Here is a 22,905-nt window from a genome sequence, read left to right on the forward strand (position 1 = left end):
TTTAAAGTTACTATTAAACTAATTTTCAGAAAACGAGATGAATCTTATGCAATCACTTTCATGTGAGAATCTTTAGATTTCAACGGAAACTGCCAAAGTGACAAGGGCAGTAAGTGACAGTCAGCCTACATAAATCCAATCAACCTTTGTATTGCTTGAAAACACATAACATAAGGTAAAAACATTTCCTTTTTGTGCAAAACCTGCAAAGCATTTTGCATCACAATGATTGTATGACAAGGGTTAGTATAGGAGTGATGATTTGATAGGCAGAGATCTATGGGAGTGTTGATGACAGTGATTATGTGACAGGGTGACTGATGATGATCGTATGACAGTGGGACTGATGATGATGATTGTGTGACAGTATGACTGTGTGATGGTGACTGTGTGACAGTGATTATGTGACAGTGTGACTGATGATGATCGTGTATGACAAGGTGACTGTGTGATGATGATTGTATGACAAGGTGACTGTGTGATAGTGATTGTATGACAAGGTGACTGTGTGATAGTGATTGTATAACAGGGTGAGTGTGTGATGGTGATTGTATGACAGGGTGACTGTGTGATGGTGATTGTATGACAGCATGACAGTGTGACTGGTGACTGTGTGACTGATGATGATTGTATGACAAGGTGACTGGTGATGGTGATTGTATGACAGTGTGACTGGTGATGATTGTATGACAAGGTGACTGATGATGATTGTATGACAAGGTGACTGGTGATGATTGTATGACAAGGTGACTGGTGATGATTGTATGACAAGGTGACTGGTGATGATTGCATGACAAAGTGACTGGTGATTGTATGACAAGGTGACTGTAATGGTGGCTGTATGACAAGGTGACTGTGTGATGGTGATTGTATGACAAGGTGACTGGTGATGATGATTGTATGACAAGGTGACTGGTGATGATTGTATGACAGTGAGACTGTGTGATGGTGACTGTAATGACAGGCTGTATGACAAGATGATGATGATTGTATGACAAGGGTGACTGTGTGATGATTGTATGACAAGGTGACTGTGTGATGATGATTGTATGACAAGGTGACTGTGATGATTGTATGACAAGGTGACAGTGTGATGGTGATTGTATGACAGTGTGACTGTGTGATGATGTTTGTATGACAAAGGTGACTGTGTGATGGTGATTGTATGACAGGTGTGACTGTGTGATGACAGTGTGATGTGATTGTATGACAAGGTGACTGATGATGATGTATGACAAGTATGACTGATGGACTATTGTATGACAAGGTGATGATGTTTGTATGACAAGGTGACAGTGTGATGGTGATTGTATGACTGTGAATGTTTGATGATGATTGTATGACAAGGTGACAGTGTGATGGTGATTGTATGACTGTGAATGTGTGATGATGTTTGTATGACAAGGTGACTGTGTGATGGTGATGTATGACAAGGTGACTGTGATGATGGTGATTGTATGATGTGACAGTGTGATGGTGATGATTGTATGACAGGGTGACTGTGTGATGATGATTGTATGACAAGGTGACTGATTGTGATGACAGTCACATGATTGTGACAGTGTGATGATGATTGTATGACAAGGTGACAGTGTGATGGTGATTGTATGACAAGGTGATGTGTGATGGTGATTGTATGACAGGGTGACTGTGTGATGATGTTTGTATGACAAGGTGACAGTGTGATGGTGATTGTATGACTGTGAATGTTTGATGATGTTTGTATGACAGGGTGACTGTGTGATGGTGATTGTATGACAAGGTGACTGTGATGATTGTATGACAAGGTGACTGTGATGATTGTATGACAAGGTGACAGTGTGATGGTGATTGTATGACTGTGAATGTGTGATGATGTTTGTATGACAAGATGACTGATGGTGACTGTATGACAAGGTGACTGTGTGATGGTGATTGTATGACTGGGTGGCAGTGTGATCAAAGAAGTCACTATTCTCTTTCTAGAATTAGGCTGCTTAATTTCCAAGATAAATTACCTGCAAGCATCTTCGCTGAGCGATATTTGGAAAACATTAACATTCAATCTTGCTTTTGGGCATCGAGATTCTTACTAATTACAGTGAATCCTGTAATCTGAAATCTTGGATCCTCAACACACAACACTGAATTGTGGCATTGCTGAATAACACTGCACCCTAAAATGAAATGGCTCATATTACTACACAGCATGGACCCCAAATACGTGGTCCCAAATGTCCCCCCATTCACAGCTGTATCTGTAGAAGATCTTTACAGTTGTAAGAGATGTCATATATCAGAACCATTCAACTATCAAGCTGTATCAACTGTGAACTCACTTGTGTTTGAATTCATTGCAACCTGCAGCGGAGGTGGGACCTGGGAGCACAGAACACAATCAGTCTCTGTTCATGGTGGGTCTAATTGGAGCTGAGGTGCAAGAAGCCACTGACCTGAGACTTCAAGTAAGGGAACACTTGGCTGTGTCAAATCAGAATCAGCTTATTAGACATGATCAATCTTGTTCCTCACTGACCCTTGATAATTTCACAACCTTTCACAATCCTGTTTCAAACATTTGTAACAGAAATTGCTGTGGAAGACATTTTTTTTCCAGAACGAGAAAACCTTCAAACTTCAAAAGTACTTTTATGTAAGTTGATTAGCTCACACTGTGTGTAGAATCACAAGGATTTCCTGCTTCACATTTCCATTTCCAAGCCATATTTATCAATCCAAGATTTATGTCATATTTACACGTAACTTTCTTTCATTTGAACCAGATATATTCTAATAATGGTTCTTTATTGCCCTGTGTTCAAGGCTGTCGAAGCAACAAAGGTATATTCTCATAATGGTTCTTTCATGGGCTGTGTTCAAGGCATGAACAGCAAGATATACTACGATCATGAGTCCTTATCATACACATTTCAAGGCTATACAAGCTACAAGGATATATTCCATAATAATTCCCTTTAGACAAATTTCTACTAAGACTGTCAAAGTAACAAAGCTAAGGTTCCTTGCCAAGGAGTGCTCAAGTGTTGTATAGAAATAAAATATGTTCCTCCAGCATATTTTTCAAGTTTCCAATCACTGAGTACTGATGGCTGTCAGGATGATCTGTTTGCACCACTTACTGAGATCACAGTGACATGAAATCTGTAAACCATATTCAAACTGGCTTTTAACTTTCTTCCTAATTTCATACCCAATTACTCTCTTTATTAACAATTTTCACTCCATTTGAACAAATTAATTCTGCATTTGTCATCAGCCACAAGTCAAAGGCGCTCAGTTTATTCAGTGCATAATCACCCAGGTTCATAGTTGTCCATCCAGTTCTCTAGGTTAAAGATCCATTCATCATATGCACATCCTAAAACAGGCACTCCAGCCTCACCCATGCATGTCCGCTTCATGTACAAGACTAAACTGACAAATACTTCCTTTCATAACTATTTTTCCTTGTCTTTCTATCCATTATTAATTGTCTTCATCTGCACAAACTGGAGACTCTGGCTATCATATCGCTATCAAGAACATCCAATCACTGTGCAGTTAGTCGGCAATGTCAAGTGAATGCTCCAGAGATTTATTTCCCATAAAACTATCAGTAAATTGCCTCCCCTTCAATCCATTCATCCTCTCTGAAGCATAATGTTTTAGAGTTACTCTTAGGTTAAATTATTTGGAAACTTGATAAATTTCATGTTCACTTTCAGTTACATTGGTGCAAGATTTCTCATGGGAATATTAGAGTAGATTTGGATAGTCAGCCAAGGCCTGTGTAGCAAACTCATTACACAGAACATCCAGCCCGTTCTCAACATTTACTGGTACTTTTAACAAAGACATGTATAGACATTGGGCTGTAACACTGATATATTGGGTCATGAGAATTTAACAAAGACATGTGTAGACATTGGGCTGTAACACTGATATATTGGGTCATGAGAATTTAACAAAGACATGTGTAGACATTGGGCTGTAACACTGATATATTGGGTCATGAGAATTTAACAAAGACATGTATAGACATTGGGCTGTAACACTGATATATTGGGTCATGAGAATTTAACAAAGACATGTGTAGACATTGGGCAGTAACACTGATATATTGGGTCATGAGAATTTAACAAAGACATGTGTAGACATTGGGCAGTAACACTGATATATTGGGTCATGAGAATTTAACAAAGACATGTATAGACATTGGGCTGTAACACTGATATATTGGGTCATGAGAATTTAACAAAGACATGTGTAGACATTGATATATTGGGCATGTTTAACACTGATATATTATATTGGGTCATGAGAATTTAACAAAGACATGTAAGACATTGGGCAGTAACACTGATATATTGGGTCATGAGAATTTAACAAAGACATGTGTAGACATTGGGCTGTAACACTGATATATTGGGTCATGAGAATTTAACAAAGACATGTGTAGACATTGGGCTGTAACACTGATATATTGGGTAACATGATATACTGGAATTTAACAAAGACATGTGTAGACATTGGGCTGTAACACTGATATATTGGGTCATGAGAATTTAACAAAGACATGTATAGACATTGGGCTGTAACACTGATATATTGGGTCATGAGAATTTAACAAAGACATGTGAGACATTGTGTAACACTGATATATTGGGTCATGAGAATTTAACAAAGACATGTATAGATTGGGCTGTAACACTGATATATTGGGTCATGAGAATTTAACAAAGACATGTAGTAGACATTATTGGGTCATGGGCTGTAACACTGATATATTGGGTCATGAGAATTTAACAAAGACATGTGTAGACATTGGGCTGTAACACTGATATATTGGGTCATGAGAATTTAACAAAGACATGTGTAGACATTGGGCTGTAACACTGATATATTGGGTCATGAGAATTTAACAAAGACATGTGTAGACATTGGGCAGTAACACTGATATATTGGGTCATGAGAATTTAACAAAGACATGTATAGACATTGGGCTGTAACACTGATATATTGGGTCATGAGAATTTAACAAAGACATGTGTAGACATTGGGCTGTAACACTGATATATTGGGTCATGAGAATTTAACAAAGACATGTGTAGACATTGGGCTGATGTATACTGGGTAGAGACAACAAAGACATGTAGACATTGGGCTGTAACACTGATATATTGGGTCATGAGAATTTAACAAAGACATGTGCAGACATTGGGCGGTGACACTGATATATTGGGTCATGAGAATTTAACAAAGACATGTATAGACATTGGGCTGTAACACATGGATATGCAGGGACACTGGGTTTAAGCACTCAGATACGTAAGGACCCACCAGTCATTGTGTTATTCCCTTAATGCCGACCATCATGCAGGGTATGCCGGTATCATGTTAATGTCTTTGAGCATTCTCTGGGCAGCTCTTGAATGAATTGTGTAGTTCCCCGCCAAAATATCTGGACATATGTCCTTTACTAAGGACACATAATTCCTCATAAGCCCTTGTGTTGTTGTCTAGTAATTGCCTCTCAGCCTGCTCCAGATGAGTTCAGCAGTACCTCAGTACAAATAGCCACACTACTCTGGAAACTATCTGGAAAAAGTTCAGATCATTTCCATATCATATCTTGTACATTCCCTTACGGACAGTAAATCAAATCATAAGCACACTAACATGATCTTGTTATTAAACATTTCCAATTGTTTTTGGACAGACTAGCTCTAAAGTCTTTTCAAAGTCACAGATCACAGTTTGGTAATAGATCAGAGGTGTCATGACACACACAGAAAAGAAATAGATCAGAGATGTCATGACGCACACAGAAAACCAGCTGTGTGGAGAGCCTTGCTATAATTAGGCTTCAAGGACAAGGCAGTAATAGAGCTTCAGCATCATGCAGGCCTCCCTACATGACAAAACAGGTCCCTTGCAACACCTGCGCCTTGTAAAAATCAGTTGTAGGGCGCTAGCATTTATGTTCATGACAATTTTAAAATGCTAACATCTTTTTTCATAATCAGTTATTACACGACACTGGAATGATGGTTACCTTGAATTCTTTCAAAACATTTACTTTAGTTAGTTTAATCTAATTAGTTCAGACAAAAAACTCCTTACTGACAATTTTGACATCTTCCTGGAAGAACTCACCATTAGTACTGGTCCTCAAACAGTGCTACAAATAACACTGGTTCATAGCTTGGCAGTGTCTAAAACTGCTCAATTCAAATTTGAAACAAACAAGCAGAGAATACAGAAGCCATTAAATGTTCTGGCTAGCTATACTCCAAATGTAGCCCTTCAAACTTCTTCAGCCTATTCTGAACACATTGGCTAAGATCGAAGTTAAGAATTCTTAGGGCTACGAACTTTTCGAGAATAAGGGCCCTGTACATAAGAAAGTGTGTTTCTTAACATATCTGTCTTCAAACATTGTCAAACATATGTACTGAACAAGAGAGCAGCAGAAGGGAACTATTAGGTTACCAACCCCAAATTGATATCATCCCACAGAATGGGTTTACAATTAACAGAAAGGCTTATTAGGTAACGTGTATGAAAGACATCCTCATGCAATCTGTTCATCATGCCCAACCTGATAAGTTGTGGCACATGATACCAAGCCACATCAGGCAATAATCTTAACACCTTGCTTCCCCTTTCTACATGATGGTCATCCTGAGGGCAACAGGGAGACCACCGTAATAACTCTTAAATATGAACAGGAAAATGTTTCACATACAGTTTTAGATATCCAAATTAAAGTTTCAAAGAAAAAGCAGATTTACTTAACACAGTATGTCTTTATTTATAAAAGTTATGAAGAGTGTATCTTGTACAGCATTAGCTATGAAAAGGTCTATAAATGATTTGTTTAAGTATTGTAGATATAGATTATCATTTTGAAACATCATGGCAACAGCCAAGACATGGGAAATTAGACATTACAGGTATCAAGCATGTCTTCAGTTCTCGTCAATTTATTCATTCATAGAACAGTTTATCCATTTACCTCATAAACATTGTTTACAAATATATTCATATTTTGCTGAAGTGAAGACATTTACACAGTAAATTAAATAATACTACATTCAAACTTAATTGCAAGAAAATCTATTTTTTCAATGACTTTTAAACGTGATATAAGTGGTTCACATTTTCAGTCTCAGAGTTTTGATTATTTGAATTACTATGGTATGAAAATAATTACATTCAAACTTAGCACACCTTCAATGGTGATGCAAGAAAATCTATTTTTTCAATGACTTTTAGACGTGATATAAGTGGTTCACATTTTCAGTCTAAGAGTTTCTATTATTTGAATTACTATGGTATGAAAATAGTAACCTGGTGATGTTGATCATTAGCACACCTTCATGCCCTCACCTGGTGTTGATCAATGTCTTTACAAATTATGCATTAGGAAACCATAAGTAATTTAATGCTTCATAAATTATCATTAGATATGATTTTATTACACAGTGTTGATGGGATAGCGTGTAATACAGATGGCTACGCACAACTTGTTATTGACCTGGCAACTCAGAGGATGTTTAAGATACTCAAGTTTCGGGATCGGTTCTGTATACACTTTGTTTTCCAACAGCTGAAGGCAGTATACATAACTTTGCTGTTGAAAGTCTGTCAGCACATACACTTAATCATAGAGAACACAGGCGAATATGAATGCATGTATATGTAACCATATTGTCTGAAAATAATAAACAAGATAAGTAAATTGAAGAGAGTTCATACGTTAATATTATTTTTCTAATTACTTTGAAACAGGTTTAGAAGTGAGTACTGCTCACATACCCCTGTTTCCCACTTTGAGATGTGGAAATGACTAGAACTGATATTGACATATATCAATCACATGTTGATAACATGAAGATAAAAACTAATCTAGATACAGAGAATAAACCACATATTGGTACATGCACCTGTGGGTCATGATTAACTTGTGTGTTACGTTTGGTGAACCTAGCATGTATAGTTTAGGTGGTATGCTCCAGACAGGATAACCATCAAACACATTTTGCACTAAGTCGTGTTTCCATGGAAACAGCAAAATTTTGATACACTTCAAAATAGCAAAAGGCACATCTATAAGTAAATGATTAACATGTGTGCGAAGTTTGGTGAACCTAGCACGTAAACTTTAAGAGATATGCTCTAGACAAAGTTTCAGTATGGAAAGATGGACAGATGGACAGAATGAACGCTATATACCCCCGTTACTTCGTAGTGGAGTATAATAAGAATAATTGATACTAGCTATGTGCCATGGTTCATCTGTTGAAGCAGTCATATGTATCAACATCTTCCTGAAATATGAAAACACAATTTTCCAATTTTAAGCTAAATTCGTCATTTTGAAAGGAAATCACCACATATATTTTCTTCCATGACAGAAATACTTAAGAAAGGCATTTGTAAAGTTGTTTATCAAGTCCAGATTCCAAATTTCATTGTGAACTGACCTACATTGCTAAATGAACAGCTTATGCTTCTAAAGGAAGGCTTAATTCAACGTCCCTAACATGTTGTTATTCTGTCAACTTCATAAGCAAGGACCTTGAATCACTGACAAGTCCTCGTGCGTGTAAATGCCTATATAGAGAACTGTATCCAAGAATACTGTCATCCTAACAACATCATATCTAAAAGCTTTGCTTCCATTACCAGCGCTGCACAGAGAGGGCTTCAGATCCATGTTTCTGTCTCCCTGGCTAAAGAGCTCTCTTTCAGGGCAGACAAGCAGAAAGGTCGGTCAAGTCAAGACCACCTAATGAACACAATCAGGGATCCCAGCTTTGATAATGTTTGCCAAACTCTTCTCACTGGGAGAAATCTTTCTGAGTTATTGAACAAAACTGACGTGGCTCTGCCAGACAGGCAGGGTGACATTATCACCAACGTCATTTCATCCATTTCACTCAAACACAAAGTCGAACATTGACTCAGCTTTCTATCATACTCAGAACAGGGCCAGCCTGTGATTGGCTGAGGAGCAGGGCCAACATCTGATTGGTAGAGGATCAGGACTTGTTTGAGTAGTTTTACCCTGAAGGTTGCCTTCAAGCATATCCTCCATTGCCATATCTTATTTCATATTTATCACAGTTAAACTCTCCAAAATATATCGCAATAAAAGCCAAACTTTCCCCTTGTACATTACAAAATTGATTTTCTGTATATACCTACACTTAATATTCCAGACATCTTCCGCCTTCAACAGACAGACCTATTTCAAGACTCCTCCATCCACAGTATTGTTACTGGGGGTCAAGTTTGTCGGCCATGTTATTACAAGATCCAATCATGATACATAGTCTATAACAGACATAGGTCCAGGAGAAGTCTTCAGCTAACATGGCCCCTCTCATCGTGGTCAGTTCCTCTTAATACACACCAACTTTGACATAATGGACCATTTACTTTCCTTGATTTTACTTAGATAACCTCTAAGTCTACATGTAATCTACCCTGTGAATATTTATCACCGTCTGAAGCTTGACAAGTTTCCCATAACTGCCATCTGTACTAACACTGCGCCCAAGACACGTTCTGATGTGAGTCGGCAGCCATGAGATGGACATTAGAAGTATGTGTGTGAGGTCGGCAACAATGAGATAGACATGAAATACACAATGCCATTTAGAAAGTGGTGGCAGAGGGCTAGGCGGCTGACTTTGTGTGCTGGCGATTAGGTGCCTGACTCTGAGGGTGTGGATTTGAATCCCGGTTGGGACTCAACCCAACAAAAGTACTAGAATCTGTACTTTACTAAGAGAGTGTAATCCCAAATATAACATATGCTATACATGAGACAGACATAACCACAGTGTGTGTGTGAGGCTGGTAACTGCACACTTCAGCTTATGATGTTTATGATACTGCTTTAATGTTGTTTAGTTTGTCTTTGTATCTTTGGTGGGGGAATATGAATGAATGCATGGCGAGTTAGTGATTACCTAAGGCTGCTGGTCAGTGACTTATGACAAATATTTCACCAATACAATGGTAAAGTATGCCGTGTTCAATTAAGAATGGGAATCAATATTTTTCAATACCTCCATAAACATGTTAGTGGGTATGGCCATTTTGTTTTAATTGCTTGTGCAGCAAATCAATGGCATGGAATCACTTCAATATATTTACTGACAATCACACCTACCAGTTCTTTTGGATTTATGTCACTAATCGTATTATCACAGTTTAATGAGCACACAGATTTTGCCAGGGTCTGTAGGGAGTGTGGTGACCGAGCCTCTAACAGGATTATGTTCAGGAGTTGATTACAGAACAACAGAACCACTACAAGCATTAAAGGTACAAGTATCCATGTGCTATAGAACTCCCAGTGTTCCAAGTATTAGCTGGGAGATTTCTAATTTTGTCTGTCAATGCATCACTGTCTCTCCTCCCACGTTAACCTGACCCCCCCACCCCTGTGATAAAAGTCAAGTACAATTTACAGTGGCATTAACCCATCTCACTCACTCACTCATGGTCAGTACAGGTATATCCTCCTCCCTCCTGGGAGGCTAATGAACATGTCACTCACACCCTTCTAATCTAGACTGGTTCTTACTCAGGTCATCAAAGCTTATTTATATTTCATAATGTGGACAAGCTGATACTGATGAATCTACTTTCTGCTGGAACAGCTCTGATTGGGGAGGTAACTGTTCCAGTTTTTGTGTATTTGCTTGTTGTTGAGTCCCACACTTAGCAATACTCTCGTTGCTTCGTGCTACATGACAGTGATTTGCAAAAGATCAAGTATTAACCAGACAATGTATGACTGACATCACAAACATCAACCTAGGCAATGTGGACACACTGACATGCATCAACCAATTGCAAGTCAGCAGGACTAACCACCTGATGCTGCTAGTGGCTTCTTATGACAAGTATAGGTTGCTGTTCCACTAGTGATCTTCACAGGGATCATTACACAATGCCATTTAGAAAGTGGTCAAATGTGACATATTTGGGATTACACTTTCAGAGTAAAGTACAGATTCTAGTACTTTTGTCAGACTGAGTGCCCACCGGGATTCAAACCCACAGTATGTAGATCACACCATAGCCATGCCAAGTTACACTTGTCAGTGGGGTACACAAAATAAAGTTTTGAAAAATCTAAAAAATATATTAACAACCCTATCTGTAAAGAACCTGGAAATTCATGTTGACATTACAATGAATAGAGATACCAATAGAAGACGGTTAATGATACCCATGAAGATCAGGGTTAGAATTGGTCTTCAGCAACCTACGCTTGTTGTAAGAGGCGACTAATGGGATCGGGTGATCAGGCTTGCTGACTTGGTTGACTCATGTCATCGGTTCCCAATTACGTAGATTGATTCTCATGATGTTGATCACTGGATTGTCTGCAATTTACAGACCACCGCCATATAGCTGGAATATTGCTGATGTAGCAGCGTTCAACAACAACAATAAAGAATACACAATAAAAGACGGCTAATGATGTGTAAACCCATCAGTCAGTATAGTGATAATTACCACTATGATTTAGATTATGACCCAACCATTTTCATAACATTCTGGTAATGAGGTCAGGTATGATGTCAGCCAAAAACACTATTTTCTGAGAGAAAACGACACTGTTGAGTGAAGTAGTATTACAAGGGTTGAACTGAATGTATCAGGTGGAAGCAGGATAATAACGGAAACATCGCCCACTCACTGTTGTCTGCTTGTCTGACATCACAGCAATTAAATAAAGACACAGACATCTAACACTTTCAATCATTCCTGTCATATACATCAACATTTAGTTTTTGTCCTGTGTACTACATCTTTATTGTATTGGACACCTTAGTACTTTTCCTTTCAGTGTTTGCAAACTTATCAGCACTTCATACAAAAACAAACTCTCTGGTATGCACAGCGAAATATTAAGCTGCTAAACTGCATTTTCAAGTAGCGCAGAAACATACACATCGCTAAAACCACTGAAACATGCACAACACTGTATTTACTGAACCACTGAAACATGCACGTCACTGTATTTACTGAACCACAGAAACATGCACATCACTGTATTTACTGAACCACTGAAACATGCACATCACTGTATTTACTGAACCACTGAAACATGCACATCACTGTATTTACAGAACCACTGAAACATGCACATCACTGTATTTACTGAACCACTGAAACATGCACATCACTGTATTTACTGAACCACTGAAACATGCACATCACTGTATTTACTGAACCACTGAAACATGCACATCACTGTATTTACTGAACCACTGAAACATGCACATCACTGTATTTACTGAACCACTGAAACATGCACATCACTGTATTTACTGAACCACTGAAACATGCACATCACTGTATTTACTGAACCACTGAAACATGCACATCACTGTATTTACTGAACCACTGAAACATGCACATCACTGTATTTACTGAACCACTGACATTTTACTGAACCACTGAAACATGCAAAACATGCACATCACTGTATTTACTGAACCACTGAAACATGCACATCACTGTATTTACCACTGAACCACATCACTGTATTTACGACATGCACATCACTGTATTTACTGAACCACTGAAACATGCTCACTGTATTTACTGAACCACTGAAACATGCACATGCACATCACTGTATTTACTGAACCCACTGAAACATGCACATCACTGTATTTACTGAACCACTGAAACATGCACATCACTGTATTTACTGAACCACTGAAACATGCACATCACTGTATTTACTGAACCACTGACTGAAACATGCACATCACTGTATTTACTGAACCACTGGAAACATGCACATCACTGTATTTACTGAACCACTGAAACATGCACATCACTGTATTTACTGAACCACTGAAACATGCACATCACTGTATTTACTGAACCACAGAAACATGCACATCACTGTATTTACTGAACCACTGAAACATGCACATCACTGTATTTACTGAACCACTGAAACATGCACATCACTGTATTTACTGAACCACTGAAACATGCACATCACTGTATTTACTGAACCACTGAAACATGCACATCACTGTATTTACTGAACCACTGAAACATGCACATCACTGTATTTACTGAACCACTGAAACATGCACATCACTGTATTTACTGAACCACTGAAACATGCACATCACTGTATTTACTGAACCACTGAAACATGCACATCACTGTATTTACTGAACCACTGAAACATGCACATCACTGTATTTACTGAACCACTGAAACATGCACATCACTGTATTTACTGAACCACTGAAACATGCACATCACTGTATTTACTGAACCACTGAAACATGCACATCACTGTATTTACTGAACCACAGAAACATGCACATCACTGTATTTACTGAACCACTGAAACATGCACATCACTGTATTTACTGAACCACTGAAACATGCACATCACTGTATTTACTGAACCACTGAAACATGCACATCACTGTATTTACTGAACCACTGAAACATGCACATCACTGTATTTACTGAACCACTGAAACATGCACATCACTGTATTTACTGAACCACTGAAACATGCAGATCACTGTATTTACTGAACCACTGAAACAAGCGCATCACTGCCTATTTACTGAACCAGAGAAACATGCAGATCACTGTATTTACTCTCTCTCTCTCTCTCTCTCCCTCCTCAGAGTGTGTCCTGAGAGGCTCCAGTGATAGTGTTTCAGCTCACAATCACATAGTAACTGACATCTCCACACACTTTGAAACTTTCGTCCTAGTCTTCAACCTTTACAACACAGAGCTGCACAAAGCAGTCCACCAATTGATTGGCCTGTGGTTCATACAGCATACGTAATCAGATCATGAATCAAACATAAAGCCAAACACGTTCAGTGCTAAAAAAATTATTCAAATTGAGAAAAAAGAGGCTTTTGTTCAAAGAAAAGTTTTCCCAAAATAGCAATCACAGTTTAGAAAAACACTTATTGAATCTACAGGCTACGTACACAAGTCCAACGTGCTCTGTGTCCATTGGCAGAATGTCAGCTTCAGGGAAAACAAGATCCCCAATCATTACGTAATGGGAATTAGTTCACGAAATTGATATTGGCAGTGGGAGTTTACACAGAAGACAAGGGTATGGTGGCCATGTCCAACAAACTTTACATCACCTTTGAGAATTGCAAGATCATTAATGTGCCTTCTGTCTGACTTGACTGAGATTGAGGTTAAAAACATCCCAACGTGTGTTGACTTTGTGTGATCCTCCTGATTTCACTGGCCACTGCATGTGGCTTGATACAAGGCTATTAACCTAATACAAAAATGGAAATTGGGCACAGTGAGGCTGGGAATGTCAAAGAAGACTTCCAGACATGGCATGGATCGCTGGCACTGAGATAAGGGACTAAAGGAGTGTGTACTGGCTGGTCTGCTATATCAGCCTGCAGCAGGTTTGTGCATTCACTAACATCGCCACTTATGTCATCACAGACCAGCAACTAGTCACAAGGGCAGGTTGAAACACACATGCTTCATCTTGATTTTACTCATTAATATGCCTTTTTACTGATAATACATTTATGAACAGGATTGCTCAACCACTGAGATCAGTGAGCAGCCAGACAGTTTCTTCCTGGGAAGCCTAGGAGGAGCAAAACAATTTGTGAGCACCGAAAAAGCTTCAATATTGTGGTGATATATCTTATTTAGCAATAAATCTTGCCCCCAGCACACTTTCTGCATGGTTTACTGCCTAGCAAGTGTAATGCGGGCCCCAAGGAGCAGTCAGTGGAATAACTGCCCAATAAGCTGCTGAAAGTGATGTTCACTTGGCCCATCAGTATCATACTGATGATATATGGGACACAACTACTTCTATCCTAACACTTATTTGAAGCAATTCTATGAGGTTATCATACCTTAAATCCAATACTGAAAGGAATTTTCTACTAATCATCCTCAAGTATTAGCTTTCCCTTGCATTACCTTTTTGATGTGTTCAACAGGACTATTGTAAGTATGTGACAAAACCCTGGAGTTATGACTGTTACAACAAATAGGGCCTGTAAGTCTCGGGAGCTACTTCAGGTACTAAGCTGGCTCCCTGCTCCCTTTACATGCACCAACTTGTGCTATGCGAGACAGGGCTCAACTTACTTCCGGTACCATATTTCTGGTGACAAGCGTATATTTAAGAACTAGGTCTGGTTCCAAATTGCATGACCACCAAATATGACTTGGCAAGACCGGACCAAGTGTACAACCATGCTTGGCTGTCACAGCTGCTGACAGTCATACTAGTTGGCTAATGTGGGTGGGGATGGTTAGATCGGAAAGTTGGCATTCATACAAGGAGTATCGGTTCCTTACTGTCAACTGACAACCATGAGACCATTCAAAAAGGTATGAAACGTTGTTTGTCACCAAAAGTACTAATGACTTGCAAAGTGCCGTGACCTAATTACATGCCCTATGGCCCTGGCTAGCTATTCTCGAAATGTTTGTAGCCCTACGAACTTCTTAAGCCCATTCTTAATACACTGGCTACGATCAAAGTTAAGAAGTCTTAGGGTTACGAATGTTTCGAGAATAAGGGCCCTGGAGATACAAACAGTAGAATTAGAGTACAGTGACCTTGGAAGCTTCATTTATACATTCTCTTAACATCAAATGCAGTCATTGTCATTACTTTTTTGTTGAAAGTATGAATATAACCAATACATTCCCAAAATGAATATACAGACTTTCTCAGACAGCACCACTGTTCTATGCCAGTCTATTCTGCAGCCTGTGTGACTACAGGAGTACAAACAAACCAACAAGCTCAAGACCATCACCGTCCATATTTAGGAGGTTTGAGTCAATGAGTCCACACCACTGGTTACATAAGGTTAACCTTTAGCAGACCAACATGAATCAGTGTAAGATGTGGTCCGTAAGATGTGCTCCAGCCATATTCAATAGCTGTGTCAGCATAATCCATAGCTACCAGCTCATAGCATCTCTGCTCTATATTTTCATGAATATTGACAACATATGATGAAATGTAGAGATCTTTTTCACCTATTAAAACCTGATTTATGCCAATGGTCTGACAAGTAAAGGTTACTCTTCCAGCATATGAGGATACATGACACCTTTAAGAAACTGATTCAACATTGAAATGACTCACTGACCTTTCAAAGGAGAAAAAAATGGAGAAAAGAGTCTTATTTTCCTTGCACAACAACTCATTAAATATCACAAGATTCACAATTCACAAAAAGCTGACTTCATACCTGAAATCTTATCAGCCTTTGGGAATTATACGGAGAAATTATCTAGTAATTTGTTTGAGTCTGGATCTTCCACACACAGTATCCCTGTTGTGTGGTGAGTAGTCCTGGATCTCCCTGAGAGACTATCCCAGCGTAGTTACAAGTCTGGGCCCCTATTCTCGAAAGGATCCTAACCCTAAGATATCCTAACTTTGATCCTAGGGTCTAGGATAGGTCTCCTACCTTATTCTCGAAAGGATCCGAGCCCTAGGATATCCTAACTTTGATCCTAGGGTCTAGGACATTGCTCTTTTCTGTCACATTGCCGTGAAATGTCAATGTTCTAGATCTACTAAGTCCACCAAAAGGTGAATTTCATCACTTTCAAACATTTTACTTCAATTTCTAGTCTTACCATTTATCTTGTAAACGAAATTGTAGTTGCCCTTATATATGTGCTTTTTATGGAATGAATCATGGGTAATATTTAGGGGAATCCCCAACTTAATGAATGTTGTTTCTATCTAACCTACTGAAGAGCTCACTATCCTAGCTAGGATCGGTAGCTCAAGTTAGGACAGGGATAGAATCGTTTCGAGAATGGGTCTTATCCTAACAGTAGGATGTCCTAACTCCTGTCCTAACTAGTTAGGATCTGTCTTAGCTGAGACACTTTCGAGAATAGGCACCCTGGATCTCCCATGTGTATAGTATCCCTATTTGGTTCTAAGCCTGGATCTCCCCCACATAGAGTATCCTTATGTGGCTCTAACCCTGGATCTCTTCCACATAGAACATCCTAATGTGGTTTTAAGCCTGGATCTCTTCCACATAGAACATCTGTATGTGGCTCTAACCCTGGATCTCTTCCATACAGAACATCTGTATGTGGCTCTAACCCTGGATCTCTTCCATATAGAACATCCCAATGTGCCTTCAACCCTGGATCACTTCATGTAGAACAACCCAATGTGGTTATAAGGCTGGTCCTCCCATGTAGAACATCCCTATGTGGCTCTAACCCTGGATCTGTTCCATATAGAACATCCTAATGTGGTTATGAGCCTGGTCCTCCCATGTAGAACATCCCTATGTGGCTCCATAACCCTGGATCTGTTCCATATAGAACATCCCAATGTGGTTTCCAACCCTGGGTTCTTAGTCTCTTCCATATAGAACATCCCAATGCCTGGTCCTCCCATGTAGAACATCCCTATGTGGCTCTAACCCTGGATCTCTTCCATATAGAACATCCCAATGTGGTTATGAGCCTGGTCCTCCCATGTAGAACATCCCTATGTGGCTCTAACCCTGGATCTCTTCCATATAGAACATCCCAATGTGGTTATAAGCCTGGTCCTCCCATATAGAACATCCCTATGTGGCTCTAACCCTGGATCTCTTCCATATAGAACATCCCAATGTGGTTATAAGCCTGGTCCTCCCATATAGAACATCCCTATGTGGCTCTAACCCTGGATCTCTTCCATATAGAACATCCCAATGTGGTTATAAGCCTGGTCCTCCCATATAGAACATCCCTATGTGGCTCTAACCCTGGATCTCTTCCATATAGAACATCCCAATGTGGCTCTGGTCCTCCCATGTCTCGGTATCAAGACTTGCTCACTTACAGCATAGAATCACTACGGATCCACTGACGTATTCAGTGCAGAACCACTACACATCCACTGGCCTATCCAGTACAGCCTTGCAGCAAGGCTACCCAGCCTCAGACTTAATGAACTTAATATTACAGAGTATTGATGAAGTCTCATTCTCCTTTTTAACACTTTTTACTGTCAAGGTATTTCAAGTTGTTCAGACAAAGTGCAGCCAATGTTAAATGCCTTTATAGATGTACCACAACACTGAAAATATGTCACTGAATCAATTTCTGGAGTCAAGTGATGTTTTGTCAATGGAGTAGGTGAATGTGCTCCCCCAGACACAGTCTATACAGTGCTAAGCTATGGGTGTTAAAGGGTGGTGACTGTGCTCCGTTAGAAAACATCAATTCCCCAATAACTGCGGATGTGTAACTGGCTGGTAATGCACTTCCTATGTAGCCTCTCAGCCCCATAGTTTCATTTGGGGTTAAACATCAATAGGTAATTTCAAATATGAAGAGACTGAAGAAAACAGTTGGAGAATGGTAAGAGTGGAATCAATGGTAGGGGCACTCCCTGCAGCTGCTACTTTACCTTAATCCATAAGAAGGCTGTGGATTATCAGGATGATCAGGGGGTAACGCAGGGGACTGATGGTGACGTTGGGGGTAGGCTGGTGGGTAGGTGTGGCAGAATGGCAGAGGAGAAATCCTGAAATGGACAAGTCATCTATAATAACAGTGATTGATCAAAGGGGTTTGGGGTGACATTAAGGTGTAGATTGCTTGGTGAGGACTGTGTAGATGGGAGAACATGGCTGAACCAGGCAAGGAGGGACTGGCCTAAATAAAATAGGAGGAACTGGGTGAGGTGGAATAGGAGGATGTTGGTGAGGTAAGGTAGGAGGTCCTGGGTGAGGGGTGAGTAGGGAGGTTGTTGGAGACCTGGGTGAGGGTAGGAGTGAGTGGAAACTGGGTAGTGAGAGGGGTGACGTGGACCTGGATGAGGTAGGGTAGGAGCTCCTGGGTGATATAGGGTAGGAGACCTGGGTGAGGTAGGGTAGTGGAAACTGGATGAGATAGGGTTGTGAAAACTGGGGTAGGTAGAAAAAACTGGATGAGATAGGGTAGGGGAAACTGGATGAGGTATGAGGTAGGGTGGGTAAGACAAGTGGAAACTGGTTGAGACAGGGTAGTGGAAACTGGTGAAATAGGAGTAGTGGAAACTGGATGAGGATAGGGGTAGGAGGTCCTGGGTGAGGTAGGGTGGGAATGTCCTGGGTGAGGATGAGATAGGGTAGTGGAAACTGGATGAGATAGGAGTGGGAAACTGGATGAGGTAGGGTAGGAGGTCAGGTGAGTGGAGGTAGGGTAGAAACACTGGATGAGATAGGGAGTAGTGGAAGACCCTGGATGAGGTGGATAGGGTGGGTGAGTGGTGGACCTGGATGAGGTAGGAGGTAGTGGGGAAGGACTGGGTGAGGTAGGGTAGGAAGACCTGGTGAGATAGGGTAATTGGGACCTAGGTGATATAGGGTAGGAAACCTGGATGAGGTAGGGTGGTGGAACTTTGGTGAGACAGGGTAGGAGGACCTTGGTGAGGTAGGGTAGGAGTGAAGACTGGATGAGATAGGGTAGGGTGGACCTTGGTGAGACAGGGTAGGAAAGACCTGGGTGAGATAGGATAGGATAGTGGACCTAGGTGAGATAGGGTAGGAAGGACCTGGGTGAGATAGGGTAGGAAGACCTGGGTGAGATAGGGTAGGACCTAGGTGAGATAGGAGTAGGAAACCTGGGTGAGGAGAGGGTAGGTGGACCTGGTGAGATAGGGTAGGTGGAACTTGGTGAGACAGGGTAGGAGGACCTGGATGAGGGGCAAACTGGGTGAGACAGGAGTAAGAGCACCTGGGTGAGACCCTGGGTGAGGTAGGGTAGGAAGACCTGGATGAGACAGAGGGTAGGTGGATCTTGGTGAGGTAGGGTAGGAGGACCTGGGTGAAGTAGGGTAGGAAGACCTGGGTGAGGTAGGACAGGTGGGCCTTGGTGTGAGACAGGGTAGGTGGACCTTTGTGAGATAGGGTAGGACCTAGGGTGAGATAGGGTAGGAGGACCTGGATGAGAGGTAGAATTAGTGGAGTGACCTAGGAGGTGGACCTTGGTAGACAGGGTAGATAGGGTACCTGGGTGAGGTAGGGTAGGAAGACCTGGGTGAGACAGGGTAGGAACACCTGGGTGAGGAGTAGGAGGTAGGAAGACCTGGGTGAGACAGGGTAGGTGGACCTTGGTGAGACAGGGTAGGTGGACCTGGGTGAGATAGGGTAGGAAGACCTGGGTGAGAGATAGGGTAGGACCTGGGTGAGACAGGGTAGGACCCTAGGCGAGATAGGAGTAGGACCTTGGTGAGATAGGGGTAGGGACCCTGGGTGAGAGTAGGGTAGGTGGACCTTGGTGAGACAGGATAGGTGGACCTTGGTGAGACAGGGTAGGAGGACCTGAGTGAGGTAGGGTAGGACCTGGGTGAGGTAAGGTAGGACCTGGGTGAGGTAGAGTAGGAAGACCTGGGTGAGATAGGGTAGGTAGATCTTGGTGAGACAGGGTAGGTGGACCTTGGTGAGATACGGAAGAAGGACCTGGGTGAGATAGGTAGGGGACTGGGTGAGAGACAGGGTAGGAGGACCTGGGTGAGATAGGTAGAGGGACCCTGGGACATGGGTGAGATAGGGTAGGTGGACCTTGGTGAGACAGGGTGAGAGGAGTAGGACCTGGGTGAGATAGGAGAACTAGGGTGAACTGGGTGAGACAGGATAGGAAGACCTGGATGAGATAGGGTAGGTGGACCTTGGTGAGACAGGGTAGGAACAGCTGGGTGAGGTAGGGTAGGAAGACCTTGGTGAAACAGGGTAGGAGGACCTGGGTGAGGTAGGATAGGTGGACCTTGGTGAGACAGGGTAGGAGCACCTCGGTGAGATAGGATAGGTGGACCGTGGTGAGACAGGGGGCAGGAGACACCTGGGTGAGATAGGATAGGAAGACCTGGGTTGAGACAGGGTAGGAAGACCTGGGTGAGATAGGATAGGAAGACCTGGGGGAGATGGGATAGGTGGACCTTGGTGAGGCAGGGTAGGAGCACCTGGGTGAGATAGGATAGGTGGACCTTGGTGAGGTAGGGTAGGAGCACCTGGGTGAGATAGGATAGGTGGACCTTGGTGAGGTAGGGTAGGAGCACCTGGGTGTGGTACGATAGGTGGACCTTGGTGAGACTGGGTAGGAGCACCTGGGTGAGATAGGATAGGTGGACCTTGGTGAGGTAGGGTAGGAGCACCTGGGTGAGGTAGGATAGGTGGACCTTAGTGAGGTAGGGAAGGAGCACCTGGGTGAGATAGGATAGGTGGACCTTGGTGAGGCAGGGTAGTGGAAAGTGGGTGAGATAGGATAGGTGGACCTTGGTAAGACAGTGTAGGAGCACCTGGGTGAGGTAGGGTAGGAAGACCTGGGTGCGACAGGGTAGTGGAAAGTGGGTGAGATAGGGTAGGAGGGCCTGGGTGAGATAGGGTAGGAGGTACCCATCCAGCAAGTTGTTACTCCATACAGAGAGTTAGTACTCCATCTTGCAAGTTTGGTATCCCACATAACAAGTTGGTACCAATACAGTAAGTCTGGTACCCATACAGCAAGCTGGTACCTCACATACCAAGTTGGTATCCCATGGAGGAAGTTGGTATCCCCGCCAGCAAATCGGTACTCTGGTAGCAGGCAAGTGCCTGGACCAGCAAGCCAGTACCCAACAAGTGCTCCACTCTATGATGCATCTGCAGTAAAAGGCCCTGAAATCCAGATTACCCCCAATTCCAGATTGGGCTCCCAATAAATTGCTCTATGTAATGTCATATGCAATCAGGTCAAACAAACATGAGTAAATGTTTCCATAAAATTAAACATGACTACCATCGTGTCAATAGACAACTCCTACTAAATCCAACAGCCATGAAATGGAAATGATTCTTTCCATCTGCCACAATCATGTTTATTTTTTATTGCCCACATCCTGAGGAGGAAATATCTTCAAAATGAGAAAGCAATGAGGTGTGACCAGTTTTTAAAGAGTTCTTAAAAATCACAAATAATATGTGGGTGGTCCAAAGTAAGCAGTCTCATGACATACTGTGCATACAGAAATCCAATCATAAGCCTAGCCTGTCTCTGGAAAGCTACCGAGACTTGCTTCTGGATTCTCTAAGCACCTTACACAACTCCACAACAGCTGTTCATTCCTACATGAAGGTGGTTTTCTCCAGGCAGTATTTCATTCACCAGCTAAGTGTGGGATAGTGGTTCCTTGCAATCGACTCCAACAATGTCACTTCTTGTTATACACCACACCAAATGCCTGTGTAACTTGTCTACAGATACAATCATGTTGTGACTGCATCACTGTGTATCCCACTCACTTTTCCTTGCGTAAAAGGTTCTAGATGTGTTCAAGGTGCAATAGCAGGTGCTCCAATCTTAAAGGTGAAATATCTGCTATGCTTGTCTTAAAGCTGTAACATTTGTCCCCATCTTAAAGGTAGATAATCAGATGTCTTATCCAAAATATTCCTTTTTATGAGTAATCCTAGTGTTAAAGCTGCACTATCTAATATCCTTGTCAACATAGTGCAATACAAGATACTTGTGTCTTCAGTAGGCAATAGGAGATACCTAGCCTTAAAGGTGCAATATGACAAGGCCCTGGAACAGTATCCACTACCCTTGTCTTAAAGGTGCAACACCAGATGCCCAGGTCTTAAAGGTGCAACACCAGATACCCAGGTCTTGAAGGTGAAATATCAGATGCCCAGGTCTTGAAGGTGAAATATCAGATACCCAGATCTTGAAGGTGCAGCATCCAATGCCATGGTCTCAAAGGAGGATTGCCTGATGTTTCAATGTCAATGGTGCAGATTTACATTAGAAAAGCCACTATGATGCATGTCCTACTATTCAGCACTTAAGTGAAAGCCAAACACAAAGGCATTATTCCATTTATCATAATTGTACAGT

The sequence above is a fragment of the Haliotis rubra genome, unplaced genomic scaffold, assembly GCF_003918875.1.
Source record: "Haliotis rubra isolate DU_JTF1 unplaced genomic scaffold, ASM391887v1 Scf173, whole genome shotgun sequence".
NCBI lineage: Eukaryota > Metazoa > Mollusca > Gastropoda > Lepetellida > Haliotidae > Haliotis > Haliotis rubra.